Raw genomic sequence first — 14,725 nt, forward strand, 5'->3', positions numbered from 1 at the left:
GTTCCGCCTTTTCAGATCTTCCTCCTTCTCGGACCGAATATTATTCTATAAAGTTCAAGAAAAGACCATTAAAATGGGAGGATGCAAATCATACAGCTAGGTTTAACATCAGATACTGTTAAATTCTGATCGAGCTTACTGGAAAGTCACCAACAGAGGTTTGATAGCAGCAGCAGCTATTAAAGGTTTGTGCCATACTCAGCAATATGCCACCCCTCCAGCTAAGTAAGAGAGCACTTGTGTATATATATATATGTTCATAGCTTAAGCATACTCTTCTCCCCTACAGTTTCTACTCCCACCATCAACATTATTCATAGTAAGTCCATAACCTGTAAAAATATTCAAAAAGCGTGATCGCAAATAACTTAAAAGATCAAGACCATACATTCCTTGCGATTTCACGAGAAGGCAAGGGTCTCTGGAAAAGTCAATAATGCTAGGAACAGTGGAAGGCAGTAGAGAAAGAGGAAGACCGCAAAAGAGATGGCTTGACTGAATAAACGAAGCCACATCCTTCTATTTGCAGGATCTGAGCATGTATGTTAAGTTTAGGATGTTTGGGAGGTCTTCCATTCATAGGGTCTTCATAGGTTATAAAGAAGTACCTTTTTGGGAAGCTCATTCTTTTGAACACTTGGTTCCTCAAAGCACAGGAGTTTGCGGGGGAGGAGCATCACTTCAGGAAGCCTTTCCACGGTGCTTTCTGGCTTCCAATCTCTCCTGCCCTAAAAACATTTAAATATGGAAGTTTAGCTTCTGATAAAAACCAACAGAGAATTATTGATGTTACATCGGTGCTATAAAACAGGCTAATTTTTCAACCGGTGCGTCTTTTAGAGTTCTTCTCAGTAGCCTAGGAATTAAAGACCTTTTATTCAATGGGGCTTAGGAGTAGTCACGGGAAAGGGGGTGTCCTTCCTTTCTCCAGCCCTGTCCTCTCCCCTGCTCCATCTCTTTTTCCCTGACCTCCTTTCACATCTGCTCCCCCCTCCTGATTTTCCGTACCTTCACCTTTTCCAGCCCATTCTCCTTCTGTCCACCCCCACCTCCATTCTCTCTCCTTTATCTACCTCCCCACCTCCTTCAGCTGCAAAGTGGAATAAATGACAACTGATATTTCACAAGATAATCTTGCGAGATCTTAGCAGTCGCTTTAGATTGCCCAAGGAAACACAGACAGGAGAATTTGGTCATCATGACTTTTTGTGTTTATTTTATCCCCCTCTCTCCCTAATTTTTTAATCCATATATGGGTGCAGGGCCATGACTAAATGATTTTTCTTTGAGGGAGGAGAAATGGGTTTAAATTGCTAAATATAGCCACTGATTTCCTCTTGAACTGTACAGGAATGCACTTTATGGAAGTCAAGAGATTAAACGTTTAAAGAATTACTTATATAATCTGAAGGATTTCATGACGGAAATTTTGATAATATGCATGTGTGTATATGCCATTAAGTCGCAACGGCAAAGGCCTAAATCTTAAAGTCAATCTGAAATTATAACGTTAAAACTCACTCTTTTTTGTTCAGCTGGACCGCTTTCAGAGCATGTCTTCTTTGGATTTTTTAAAGATTTAAGCTGAAGCATTAGGCGGTTTATTGTTTTTTCAAATTCTGCTTTTTCTTCCTAAAGATTATTAAGAGCTTGTTTTTAACTGAATATGTCGTTAAACATACACACACAAAACATATATATGAAAATAAACAAATACACAAGGCTAATTTTTGCACTTAAAACACTTCAGATCGAAGGCACATGGTGTTATAGACACCGATTCAGAAAGGGCTTTTTTAACCCTTGGCTTATAACAACATCTGTTCTCACTTGGAAAATATTTACATTTGAGTGGCAACCAAATTTGGCAGTTTATGGAAACTTAAAGTAGAATTATGATCACTGTTTGAAAATCTAGATCACTGCTAATTATGAACATAACAATAGTTAAGTCAATATTTCATTTATTTATGTTATTTATGGTCCTCCATTCTCATCGAGACACAAGGTGGACTATACAGTGTAAATAAATGCAATCAATGCCTGGGATGTCCAATAAATGGTACAATAGGCTAAAAATTCCAGGAATTTGAAACAAGAAACATAATTTCAAATACAAAGATGAACCATTGCTGAAACAAAACATAATGATTTGATGCTGGAATTTTCCAGTAGGAGCTTAGCTACATCAACAGACAGTGCCCAGTAGCATAGTATACAGTCCCTGGCCCTTCATCAAAGCATCTTTCTAAGCCATTTCTCACAGCACAGCCCTGTTACCTGAGTAAAAAAAGCTGTCCTGAATAATTCACTTTTGCCCAGCTTGCAAAAAGCCAAGACAGTGGAAGCTCTCCTGACCTCTTCAGGCAAGCCATTGCACAAGGTGGGGCCACCACAGAGAAGGTGTACGTACAGGCAGCAGCTGATTTTGCCGTTTGCAGGGCTGCATCTGCAGAAGGCCCTCTGCAGATGAGCCAAGCTGCCATGGCGGAGCATGGGGAGAGAGGCGGTCCTGCACATACGCGGGGCCGAAGCCATGAAAGGCTTTCTAATTCATAGCCAAAACCTTGAATGGAGCCCCGTAACTGAGGAGTAGTCAATGGAGTGGCTGCCGAGTGGGAGTCATGCGCATGCTCCACCTAGCTCCTGACAACAACCGAGCCGCAGCATTCTTCAGCAACTGGAGTCTCTGAGCTGACTTTGAGAGGAGATCCATGTAGAGTGTGTTACAGTAGTCTAGCCTCAATGTGACCAGATCAGCCTCATGAGTGCATGCTTCTACCCATCCGTTCCCAAGGGGCTCATGTTCAGAAACTCTCATTTCCTTTTAGCTAGTATTCATTCCCTCTTTACTTTTTTATCTTGTAACTTTGAGTCTTTGTCTGCATCTTACTCTGGAGTGGGGGCTGTAGTAAACAGAGTTGTTTCTTAGAGAACTTTGCACTGATTCTTCTCGCACCCCTGACTGCAAAGCCAGGGCTACCGCTTGTTGAGGCAGTTGTCCCCCTGGCCCAAGGAGAGATGCCTAAGGGGGGGGGACATCCAGGGGCGGTGGAGGGCAAGAGGAAGCTCCAGCACCCTACCTCGCAAGGTCAATGGGAGAGACGATACAGCATGCACCTTCTCAACCACAGCTTCCCCGGCGGAGGCAGCATACCAGAGGGAGAAAGCCTCCCTGGCCAGGGGAGATGGACAGCGAACATTTAGGAAAGAGTTGCACTGGACAGAGGCCAAGGAAATACATTTTCACCACCTTGATAAATCCAAAGGAATACCTTAAACTGTTCTTCTTTGGAACGGAGCTCCTTGTCCTTTTCTTTCAGCTGCTGTTGGAGCCGCTCTACAAGGAGTTCTGCTCGGGCAAGCCGGTCCATCAGATGACCCACAGAACCCTGAAGATAGGAGAGTTATTGGATTGGAGTCAAGAAAAATGCAACACAAGCTCATCTAGTTTTGGAACAGAACATTTTCTACATGTCAATATACACACGAGAACTGTGCAGAAGTCTTTATGGATTCCTTAAAAACAAGGGCCCCAGCCCAGCCATTTCTGAAACAGGAATGGATACCACCCACACCTCAATGCGCGGTTCTATAGACAAGATGGGTGCTTGAGAGCTTTGCCTAACCTTTTTTCCCTCTGACATTCCGACATCCTCATTCTCACAGAGCACGCCCTAGCTAAAAGCCTGTCCCACAATCAAGGACCATCAATCAGCTCTGATAAGTTTAGCCACTACCTTGGAACACCTAATCATGATTCTAAATTCAATCTCCCACCCTGGAGAAACCCAATCAAAAGTACAGTTTCTTAGTGAGGCACCGGGAGCTAGCAAGCTACCTCTTTCTCATGTCCCAGTAGCAACAATCAAGGTCCATCCCAGGAGTTGACCTTTAAAGTCCTTTGTCTTACCAGGCTGCAGTCACTCTCCAGCCTAAGGGGCTATTTTCCCTATAAAAATACTGGCTCTCCCCCAGCCAAATTGTGCAGTATGGCCTGTTACTGCTTCCTCAGAGAGACCCTCGGATCCTCTCCAGGCCAACTATGCAGGCCCTCTTACTCCATGGACCTCTTCTCCTCTGATGGTAACTATACCCCAAATCCCACACTCTATTCCAAACTCTGGCTAATTTCCTAGGACTCTTTTGTGCTTGTGTAAACTGTTTAATTTGCCGTGTGTGTGTGTGCATGAAGGTTTCCTCTTAAATAAAACTGATGTTTAATTTGAAGAACAGCCGTGTCTCGTCAGTTTCCTTGGGAAGGAACCCCGTAAAAATTGGTGGAGGATCCCGCTCATTTCCCCTCTCGCATAGCCTTCTCCTTGCCGCTAATTTACCCCCAAAATCGTTAGGAGACCACTTCCGGTAACACCCTCTCCATGGTCAAGCATATATAGACCAGTTATATTGGGAACATTAAGTCATCAAACATTTGAGAATTATTTGATTGTGAATTACAATGTATACAATGAAAGCAGAAGTCAAAGCCTTTTTACAGTACTTACCCCAGATTTAGGGGCTGAATAACCATCAGCTCTTGACTTGTACATAGCCTGCGGAAGAGTATAAGGAATTTTAGTACTAGCTACATTTATTTCACACATTTTAAGCTACATTTTAAAACAAGCGTATAAAGGAATTTATAACAAGGCAATAAAACATCACCCCCTTATCCCACACCGGCTCAAAGTGCCAAGGGGGTGGCAACGTATGACTTACCATTCGTGGCTGTCGTACGGCTAAGTGTGTTGGGTTGGGGAAAGCAACGGTGAACTACCCTGCAAAAACTTCACTGCGAGACTCTGTGATCTCCCTCGACGCGCTATAGGGCAGAAAGGCCTGGAGGGGCACGATCGGCGGAGCAGCCGAGGGTCGGGCGCGACTGTGTGGCTTGGAATAAAACATCAAGAATAATTAAACGTTAGTGAAACAGTAAAAGCTAAAAGCCGAAGACTAAGGATCAGGTCAACAGTTCAGATCCCACAGTATCCAACCCGTTACCCCATAAGACCCACAAAGCAGAGGGACAGAGGGAAGTTCTCCCCCCTGATGTTGCCCCAGCCGCTGGCATTCAGAGGGCACGACCTCTGAACACGGGTGTCCATTTAGCCGCGCCTTTGACTTGGCAATTCACATTTCTTTAAGGTGTGAGAAACTGTCAAGATGGGCATTTCAATGAATGGATGTGGGAAATGGGGGAAACTGTGATACTTTCGGCAGTTGAGGAGGACCCATGAGTGTACTCATGGGGAGCAAATGGAAGTGTGACTGTGCGAGCGAGTGCAAGTGAAGTTGGAGGGGGCACATGAAATGAGGTTCACTCGAGCATGCCTAAGTACTTTGTAACGTGAAGAGAGCCTGCTAGTCTCAGGCTACAGAGGGGAACTCAAGAGCGATCCCTGAGACATGCAGACACGACTCTTAGGGATTTCCTTCTCCATCCTGTCTTCACCTTCTCCGTCTTGCAGCCACAGAGGCAGGACATGCATCCTGCATCTCTCGGCATCCGTCGCAGGTGGCTCAGCCAGATCCCCTCCCCCCAAGCTCTGAGTTTCGGTGTCTGAACAGAAAGTGAACCTGCTGGTTGTTTTTTCGTGGGGCCGCCTATTTCCAGCCCCCCGGTAGGTGCTCTCCATGGTCTTTCCCAACTCTGCTACCAGAGGCCCTTTCTGCCAGAGGTGTGCAGGGCTGCATCAAGCCTTTTCTCCATGCTGCCCATGCCTTCCTCCTGCCCCCCATGCTCTGGGTGGCTGCATAGCCACACCCCCAGATGCCACATCCCAGAGCAGCATAGAGAAGAGTCTCGGGGAATCTTCCTCCTCCTCCTCCTCCTCCTCCATCTCCCTCACGTGCACACACACTCTCTCTCCATCTTGCCACCCCAGAATAGAACCCAAATAGGAGGTCTTCTCATTAGTTGGGGGAATTAAGTTAAAGAAACACATTGAGTGGTGCGTAACTGGGATTCTCCATCTATGTTTATCGGGATTATTCCTTAGAGAAGTCTCAGATAAATCAGGCAGGTGTTCAACCGGAAAGGTTTTTTATTTACAGAGAAGTAAAAAGGGCAAACATACAAAAGCCATACAAAGCACGCATACCAGGCTAACTAAAAATCAAGGAGGAAAGGGGGAGGGCAATAATTACGAGTCTTGAAGATAGGGCTCCAAGGAGACAGCAGCAAAAAGGCCAGCATTTCATGGACCAGCGTTTCACGGATCCAGAGCACACACACACAGCACATGGCCGGGGCGCCCAGTTAGAGGGCGAAAAGCTCTGTGGGACAAGCTGTCCTCTTTGCCCCAAGAAGAATGGCTTGATGGCTTTCTCCGGAGGTGGACATTGGGCAGTTAGCATGGTTTTAAATAGGTTCGCAGCATTTTTTAAGGATTTGACTCTCTTGTTTCACTTTCAGCCTCGTTCTAACTATTCCTCTCATTTTTCTAACATTACCTCTTTTGAAATCAAATGGGATTTGAGGGGTAAATTTCCATTGACAGGAATCACTGAATTTAATAGATCAAGATGGGTAGCCGTATTAGTCTATCTGTAGCAGACAGAAATGAGCTGTGGCTCACGGAACCTCATACCTTACCACAAATGTTGTTAGTTTTATAGGTGCTACTGGACTCTTGCTCTTTTCTACAAGAGTTCACTGGTCCCAATTCCTACAACAATCTCAAGTCCTAGGCCTCACTCAGAACCAAGTTTGACTCACTCCCTTCTGGTTGGCTCTGTGATCAACCATTCCAGGGCAGAGTCCTTTATGATGTGAAGCAATCTCATTGCTACGGCATGAATAGAGTACGTGTTTACCGAGCCAACATCAAAGTAGCTGACGTCACCCAGGATCTCAACATTATTGGCTTTAGCCACCGCCCTTATTTCCTTCTCCAGCTCTAGATCAGCCTCAAAGGTTTGATGAGGTAGGTGATAGTACCCCCACACCCTTTCAAGTAACCCTTAGGGCCCAGAATCTCCACCCACACTGACTCTGTGGGGGAGTTCATCCCCCCAAACATTTTGGCTGCTTCCATTTCCCCATTCCACCATGTTTCTGAGACACCCACCCTGTCGAAATTGTCATTTAGTGCCCAGCTCGGAGGCTTCCAGCATTGGCATACAGCATCGGCACACAGACACCCATCATGTGCTCCCCTCTCCATCATCCTGTGCCCCCCTGGCCCCTCTCTTTCCACACACGGCTCTGCTTTGCCATCCTTCTGTCCACCCCCTGCCCCAGATCTCCTGTCCTCCTTCCCAGGTCATCTTTTTGGAATGGATTGCCCTGCACTGGTGGATCCATCATCTTTTCCTCTAGGATTAGTTTAGAAGTGGCTCTACCACCTTCAGGGCGTTATGTCCGAGCAACCTGGTTCCCTTTTAGTTCAAGTGAAGCTCATCGTTCTTGTACTGCTTCCATATCTCCCATCAGCTTCTCCAGGTCAGCATCCCCAGCCTCAGGGGAGCCACCAACCCACACCCACAGTTTCTGTCCAATGGGCAGAGAACCAGGCATGTAGACCTCTCTGCAAAACATGGGAGAGCCCCAGCAACCCTCCTAACTTTCCCCTTGGTTTTTCACAAGTGTTTAAGGTGGAAATTGGGTGCTTACCTGTATCTGGATGTCAAGCTTAAGAAGTTGGACCACCACTATCACCACACCACTGTCACAAAGCCACTCCACCACTGTCACAAAGCCACTCCACCACACTGCTGTTTAACACACCGCTCAAACCAATACACTCTCTCCACTCCGCTCAAACCACTACACTCTCCACTCCGCTCAAACCACTCCACTCTCTCCACTCCGCTCAAACCACTCCACTCTCTCCACTCTGCTCAAACCACTCCACTCTCTCCACTCCGCTCTCCCTACATCACTCACACACCAAACCATACTCACCACACCACACTCATCATAAGACTTCATAATGGCGCACCTTGCTCAGCCCAGGGCCTCACAATGGCCCACCTCAGTCAGCGCTGGGGCAGAGTGACCCACACTTTCTTGAATGTTTAAGGTACTCAGGTTAATGCCAATAACCCTCAGTTATACCTGAGAGCCGAACTGTCTGGCACCTAGAGCTGGTACAGAACACTGCAGTCAGAATGAATTAAAAACAGATGGCACATCCAGGCCATGGTGGATTTATGCTGTTATCATTAAGAGGTGTTCTGCTCCAGCCACAGCACACAAGCACAGTGTAATGGCAGCCATAAATGTGGTGTTTTGTATTGTATATTGAGAGTAAAACAGGGTTAACATACCTGTAACTTATGTTCATCGAGTTCTTCTGTGCTGACACACATGGGGACTGCGCAGGCGCAGGCCAGCCGCCGGAGAATTTTCTAGAGCTTCCATGGCTCCGAAGGGGCCGTTTGTCGCGCGCCTCAGCGACCGTTTTCCCGCCCAAACGGTCACGTGATCCTCCAGCGACCAACGGCCCCTTCCCTCAGTTCTCCCTTGCCGCCGCTTGACCAACACACTTCAGCCGTAACACCTTAAAAACACCAATATCCGTTACAGCCATCACAGTATTGTGCATTGGAGTTCACAGCGGGGTAGGAGGGAGGGTTGTGTGTCAGCACAGAAGAACTCGATGAACATAAGTTACAGGTATGTTAACCCTGTTTTCATCTTCGTTCTTCTGTGCCTCCACACATGGGAGTGTACCAAGCTTCACACAATAAGGAAGGCGGGGGTGAAGTCCAACACTATTTTATTAAGCAAACAAGATCAACAATAAATAGATATGCATATATACATCTATGTAAAAATACTGTGTAAGGACACATAAATACTCAATATTTACATATATACACACCCCCAGGCACATATATACACACTTTCACTCAAGGGTACCCAACAGGTACGCCAAGAAAGTCATACCAAAACTCCCTCAGGAAAAAAGGGAGTGTAAGACAGCCTTGGCCACAGATACATCCTGCTCCGCATTGACATCAACGGCGTAATGCCTGACAAAAGTGTCTGCAGAGGACCATGTGGCTGCTTTACAAATGTTAACCAGGGGCACCCCCCTGAGGAGTGCCGAAGAGGATGCTTGGGACCGCGTGGAGTGGGCTCTGACATGAAGCGGGCAAGCCACCCCTGCCAGGGAATAGGCCTTGCTAATGGCCGTCACAATCCACCTAGACAGGGTCTGTGAGGAAGCCCTGCTACCCTTGTCCTTGGCCCCAAAACATACAAACAGGTGAGGACTGGAGCGGAATCCCTTCGTCCTATCCAGGTAATAGGCTAGGGCCCTCTTCAAGTCTAGGGTATGGAGGGCCTTTTCCCCCTTAGAGGAGGGTTGAGGAAAGAAAGCAGGCAGTGAGATATCCTGCGAGAGGTGGAAGGCGGACACCACCTTGGGCAGGAACTCAAGGCAGGGACGCAGGACCACCTTGTTGGGATGAAACACAAGAAAGGGAGGGTCAGACCGCAGTGCAGACAGTTCACTGACCCTTCTGGCCGATGTGACGGCCACCAAGAATGCTACCTTGTAGGATAGCATATCCAAGGGGCAGGTAGCCATAGGTTCAAATGGAGGCAACATGAGACGTGAGAGCACCAAGGACAGCGACCACTGAGGCACTGGCGCTGACACAGGTGGGTAAAGATTGTACATGCCCTTAAGGAACTGGCGGGATTGTGGGTGAGAAAACACCGTAGCACCCTCAACTCGGGTGTGAGCAGCTGATATCGCTGCCAGGTGGACCTTGAGGGAGGAAGCCTTCAAGCCCAGGCCACGCAAGTGGCACAAATACTCGAACACAACCCCCAAGGGACTGTTGTCAGGCACCACTCCTCTGGCAAGTGCCCAGAGCTCAAACCTGCGCCACTTGGCCGCATAAGCGCGCCTAGTGGATGGCCGACGAGCATTCAGGAGGACCCTCTGTACCTCGTCAGTAAAGCCTATCGGGGAGGAACGATCCGCCAAGCCGTTAGGTGCAGCTTCCTTGGATCGTGGTGGACCAGGCTCCCGTTTAGGAGAAGGTCTTGCCGAGGGGGCAGACTCACATACGTCCGTTGGGACATCCGCAGGAGCTTCGGGAACCAAACCTGCCGTGGCCAGAAGGGGGCCACTAGAATGCAGTCCGTCCCGTCCTCCTCTATCTTGCACAGGACCCTGGGAATCAAGGGGAACGGAGGAAACATGTAGTGCAAGCCCTGCGTCCACGTAAACTGGAAGGCATCCCCAATAGAGAGGGGGTCGCTCCCTGCCCTGGAACAGAACGTGTGGGCCTTGGTGGTCGCCGCAGTGGCGAACACATCTATCACTGGATGACCCCACCTCTGGAAGATTGGCCCAACGCACTCTACGTTCAGTTCCCACTCGTGGTCCAGTAAAGGGACCCTGCTGAGGGCATCTGCCCGGGCATTGTCCGACCCAGCCACGTGTATAGCACGGAGCGACACGCCGTTCTTGATAGCCCACAGCCAAGTGAGTGTGGCTTCCCGGCACAGGGCCATGGACACTGTGCCCCCCTGCTGATTCACGTAGTACATGGCAGTCGTGTTGTCCGTCTGCACCAAGACCTGACGATTTCTCAGCAGTGCTGTAAGAGACACAAGTGCGAAACGAATGGCCCTTAGTTCAAGCACATTGATATGGAGGGTCTTTTCCCTGTCAGACCAGACATCTTGCACAGACACATCACCACAGTAAGCCCCCCATCCCATCAGAGAGGCATCAGTGGTAACCGTGATGTCATGGTGTTGATACCCAAAAGGGGTCCCTCTAAACAAGTTGTCTTCAGACAGCCACCAGTTCAAGGAGGAGAGGATGACCCTCGGGATAGAGAATTTGAGGGACGGAGGGTGTAGCAGAGCATCATACCTCCGCACAAACCAGTTCTGGAGAGGGCGCATACGCAGCCTAGCGAAAGGCACCACAGAGGTGGCCGCTGCCATATGCCCTAGTAAGCACTGGATAGTGCGCACAGACTGGAACCGGTTCCTTTTAAACATGGACACTAGACCCCTTAGGGACCGAGCCCTCTCCAAGGGGAGCAGGGCCTTACCCTCCACAGAGTCTAACAGTGCACCAATGTAGGACACTTTGCAGTTGGGCACCAGTTTGGATTTCTCCAAGTTCACCAGGAGCCCCAGGCGTTGGCAAGTGCTAAGTACCAAGCCAATGTCCTGCACCAGCCTAGACTCCGATTCAGCCACGATGAGCCAGTCATCGAGGTACGGAAAGATGGTACAGCCTTCTTCCCGTAGGAAGGAAACCACAGGGGCCACACATTTAGTGAACACTCGTGGGGCAGTGGACAGGCCAAAGGGGAGCACCTTATACCGGAAAACCCGTTGCCGGTAAACAAAGCTCAGGTACTTCCTGTGCTCCTTCCGTATGCCCACGTGAAAGTATGCGTCTTTTAAGTCAAGAACCGCAAACCAATCCCCCTGTTTCAGCAAGGCGATCACAGCCGCCAACGTTACCATTTTGAATTTGGTCACCTTGAGGAAGGCATTAAGGTCCCTCAGATCTAAGATGGGACGTAAGCCCCCATCCTTCTTAGGGACCAGGAAGAACCTAGAGAAGAATCCCTTTACAGAGTCCTCATAGGGCAATTCTTCCACAGCACCCTTGGCCAAGAGCGACACGATCTCCGCATCCAGCTCGGCCATAGTGTTATTGACAGCTGTCAGGGGTGAACTGCATCTAGGCAGCTCAACGAACTCCAGCCCGTATCCCAGTTCAACAATAGTTAAGACCCATGAGTCAGATGTTATTGACTCCCACTCAGAGAGGAGTGGACTAAGTCTGTCCCCAAGCAATCAGTCAGAATAAAGCACGAAGCACAAAAGCACAGAGCAACGAAGCTCACGTTCTCTCCAAGCGGCGGCAAGAAGAGAACTGAGGGAAGGGGCCGTTGGTCGCTGGAGGATCACGTGACCGTTTGGGCGGGAAAACGGTCGCTGAGGCGCGCGACAAACGGCCCCTTCGGAGCCATGGAAGCTCTAGAAAATTCTCCGGCGGCTGGCCTGCGCCTGCGCAGTCCCCATGTGTGGAGGCACAGAAGAACGAAGATGAACGGCTCTTTATTATGATAAACATTTTTATTGAAAACTGGAAGAAGACTAGACTAGACTAGACATGGGAGTGAACAGAAAAAAAACGGACATGGTGTTTGTTGTTCGTTGCCATCCATGAACAACAAAAAATGAACATTGACAAACATGATCCTGTCATGTACATGTTCGTTGTTGGTTGTTCATGGGGGCCAGCAGGCTCTCCTCCAGCCATCAAGATCCCTACTGCACCACTCCCAGAAACCCTACCTGAGCAGGCAGCAGGAAATGTACCAATAATAAATAATAGCTTGGCCCCAGAGCCTGGCAGCAGCCCTGGAACCTGAAGGGGTAGATCCCTATCCCACCACACACAATGAAAATTCAAGCTCCAATGCACTCACCCTGTCTCTCTAACAGCAGCTGTCTCTCCCTGAAAGCCAGAGCTGGGAGACCCCCTCCCCCCTGGTCTTTTCCTCTTGTAACAAATTTGGAGCTCCAGTCCACACTTGGAAGGAAGACCTGCCTATCAAGCTAAATTGGGCTTAGATTGGGGTTTCCAGGACAACAGCAGGAGTTCAGAGTTCAGACAATCCCTTCCTGAGTTGCCATGGGAACTGATTGCAGGTGCCAGACTGTCTGGCTTGACGAACAGCAACGAACGAGGCTTGCAATGGCCACCTGTTCATTTAGAATGGGGCCTCACGAACAGCTTGTTCGCAAACAGCAGATTGGGCTGTTTGTGGGCTTTTTTGCGTTCGTAATGCTGTTCGTGCCCATCTCTAATTGTGACTCCTGAAAAAAAATGGCCAAACATGCCGACAATCAACTAGAGGGGACAAAGAATGTCCTGCTGCTCCACTTAGGCAAGGGATATGGCCAAAGTCATGTTAAATGGGATGTTAAATGAATGAGGCCCTTTTTAAAAAGCTCCACAAGTAAATGTTTTAAAGCAAATACTTTAAGCTGATGTTGCTCTGTGAATGAAAAACAGACACCCTGCCACGCTGTCCCACGAAGTTCGTCCATCCCCTTCCCTGACCTTCTTTTGAGGGCAAGTGAGCCATTCTCTTCCGCCAGGCACAAGTAAGACTGGCAGCTGAGGACAGAGCCCTGCTTTTTATAATCCTTGTTATTGGGGTTGCTTGTTGATGGCATATGCCTGTTTTTAATTAGTCTTATAAGACTTTATTTCAGGTTCTGAATCTAGACCTTGCCAAGAGCTCCATATGCTGCCACTAATATCTTGAGATAAGCCTCCCGATGCCAGCCTAGGCTGAGATGTTCACATAGATGAGGAAGAACAAGCAGAACCTCAGCAAGGCAGAGGTGATTCTCTTTGGTAAAGCTGATGTTCGGGGCTGGAAGGTTGTGCCACCCACCTTGTATGGGGTTAGTTTATTATTGGCCAAGTAGGCAGGGGGAGCCTAACTAAAGAAAGCATTCTGTAGGTCTGTGGGACTAGATCACAAAGGGGCTTTAATGGTAAGAGCCTGATGGACATCCTTGAAGCTGTTTTAAAACGGGTGCTTTATTTATTTATTTATTTATGCCATTTATAGTCTGCCTTTCTCACTGAGAGCCAAAACACACGTTAAGAAATACCCAGGTTCAGCACATGTTCTCTTACCTCAAGGTTTGCCGGGATCTGTAGGCGTCCTGGAAGCTTAAAGTAGGCGTCCTGGAAGCTTAAAGATCTGTAGGGGTCCTGGAAGCTTAAAGTCCTGGACGCTTAAAGAATCTGTAAGCGTCCTGGAAGCTTAAAGGCGTCATGGAAGCTTAAAGCTTAAAATACAGGCGCCTGTATTTCCCTTCCCCTTTTTGCTGCTCTGTAAATGCTAAACTTTAAGCTTCCAGGACGCCCAGAGGTCCCTAACTGAGAAGCATCTGAGACTCCCTATAATACAGCCCTCCTATCTATCTACTAAAAGGAGCCCTCCTATCGAACTAAATCACAGTTCTCTTCATCAGATGCATCTGACGAAGAGAACTGTGATTCTTGAAAGCTTATGCTACAGTAAAGTTGGTTAGTCTTTAAGGTGCTACTGGACTCTTTTCTATTTTGCTACTACAGACTAACATGGCTAACTCCCCTGGAGAAAATGGCTGCTTTGGAGGGAGAACCATATAGTCAAGGAGAAAGAAAAGCCCCTCCCAAGGAAGTACCCCCAAATCTCCAGAAAATTTCCAAGCCAGAGCTGGCAACCCTATGTGCATCTGTGTCAAAGGCAGTGGATAGATGCAGCATTTTTTAAAACCTTTTTTGTAGGCAGAGACTGTCTACAGGAATGAATAGCATCTCTGTTCCAAGGCCAGACTGAAATGGGTCAAGAGCAGATGTGTTATCGGGAACACCTGACATTGATCTGACTCCGTCCACTGAATCACCTTTCCCGCAAAAAAGGCAATTTAGAAGCAAAGCTGTAATTGACTACATGGTTTTTAGCTAAAGGAAGATTTAAAAAAAACAATAGCTCACATTTAAATGTTTAGGAACTATTCCTTCTACTAGAGATGTGATAATCCTTATTTTCTCCAGCAGGGTAGGGATTTTTTTCAGGGGAGGGGTCTTTCTGGTCCTGAGAACTGTGTCTACATTAGTCAGGGAACCCAGTCCAAAACTGTCCATGAAAAATTGACAAGATGGCGCCAGGCAGGCTGGATCAGATAATTTCATCAGCAAATAATTGTGCAAATACATAT

The sequence above is a fragment of the Eublepharis macularius genome, chromosome 16 (assembly GCF_028583425.1).
Source record: "Eublepharis macularius isolate TG4126 chromosome 16, MPM_Emac_v1.0, whole genome shotgun sequence".
NCBI classification, from domain to species: Eukaryota; Metazoa; Chordata; class Lepidosauria; order Squamata; family Eublepharidae; genus Eublepharis; species Eublepharis macularius.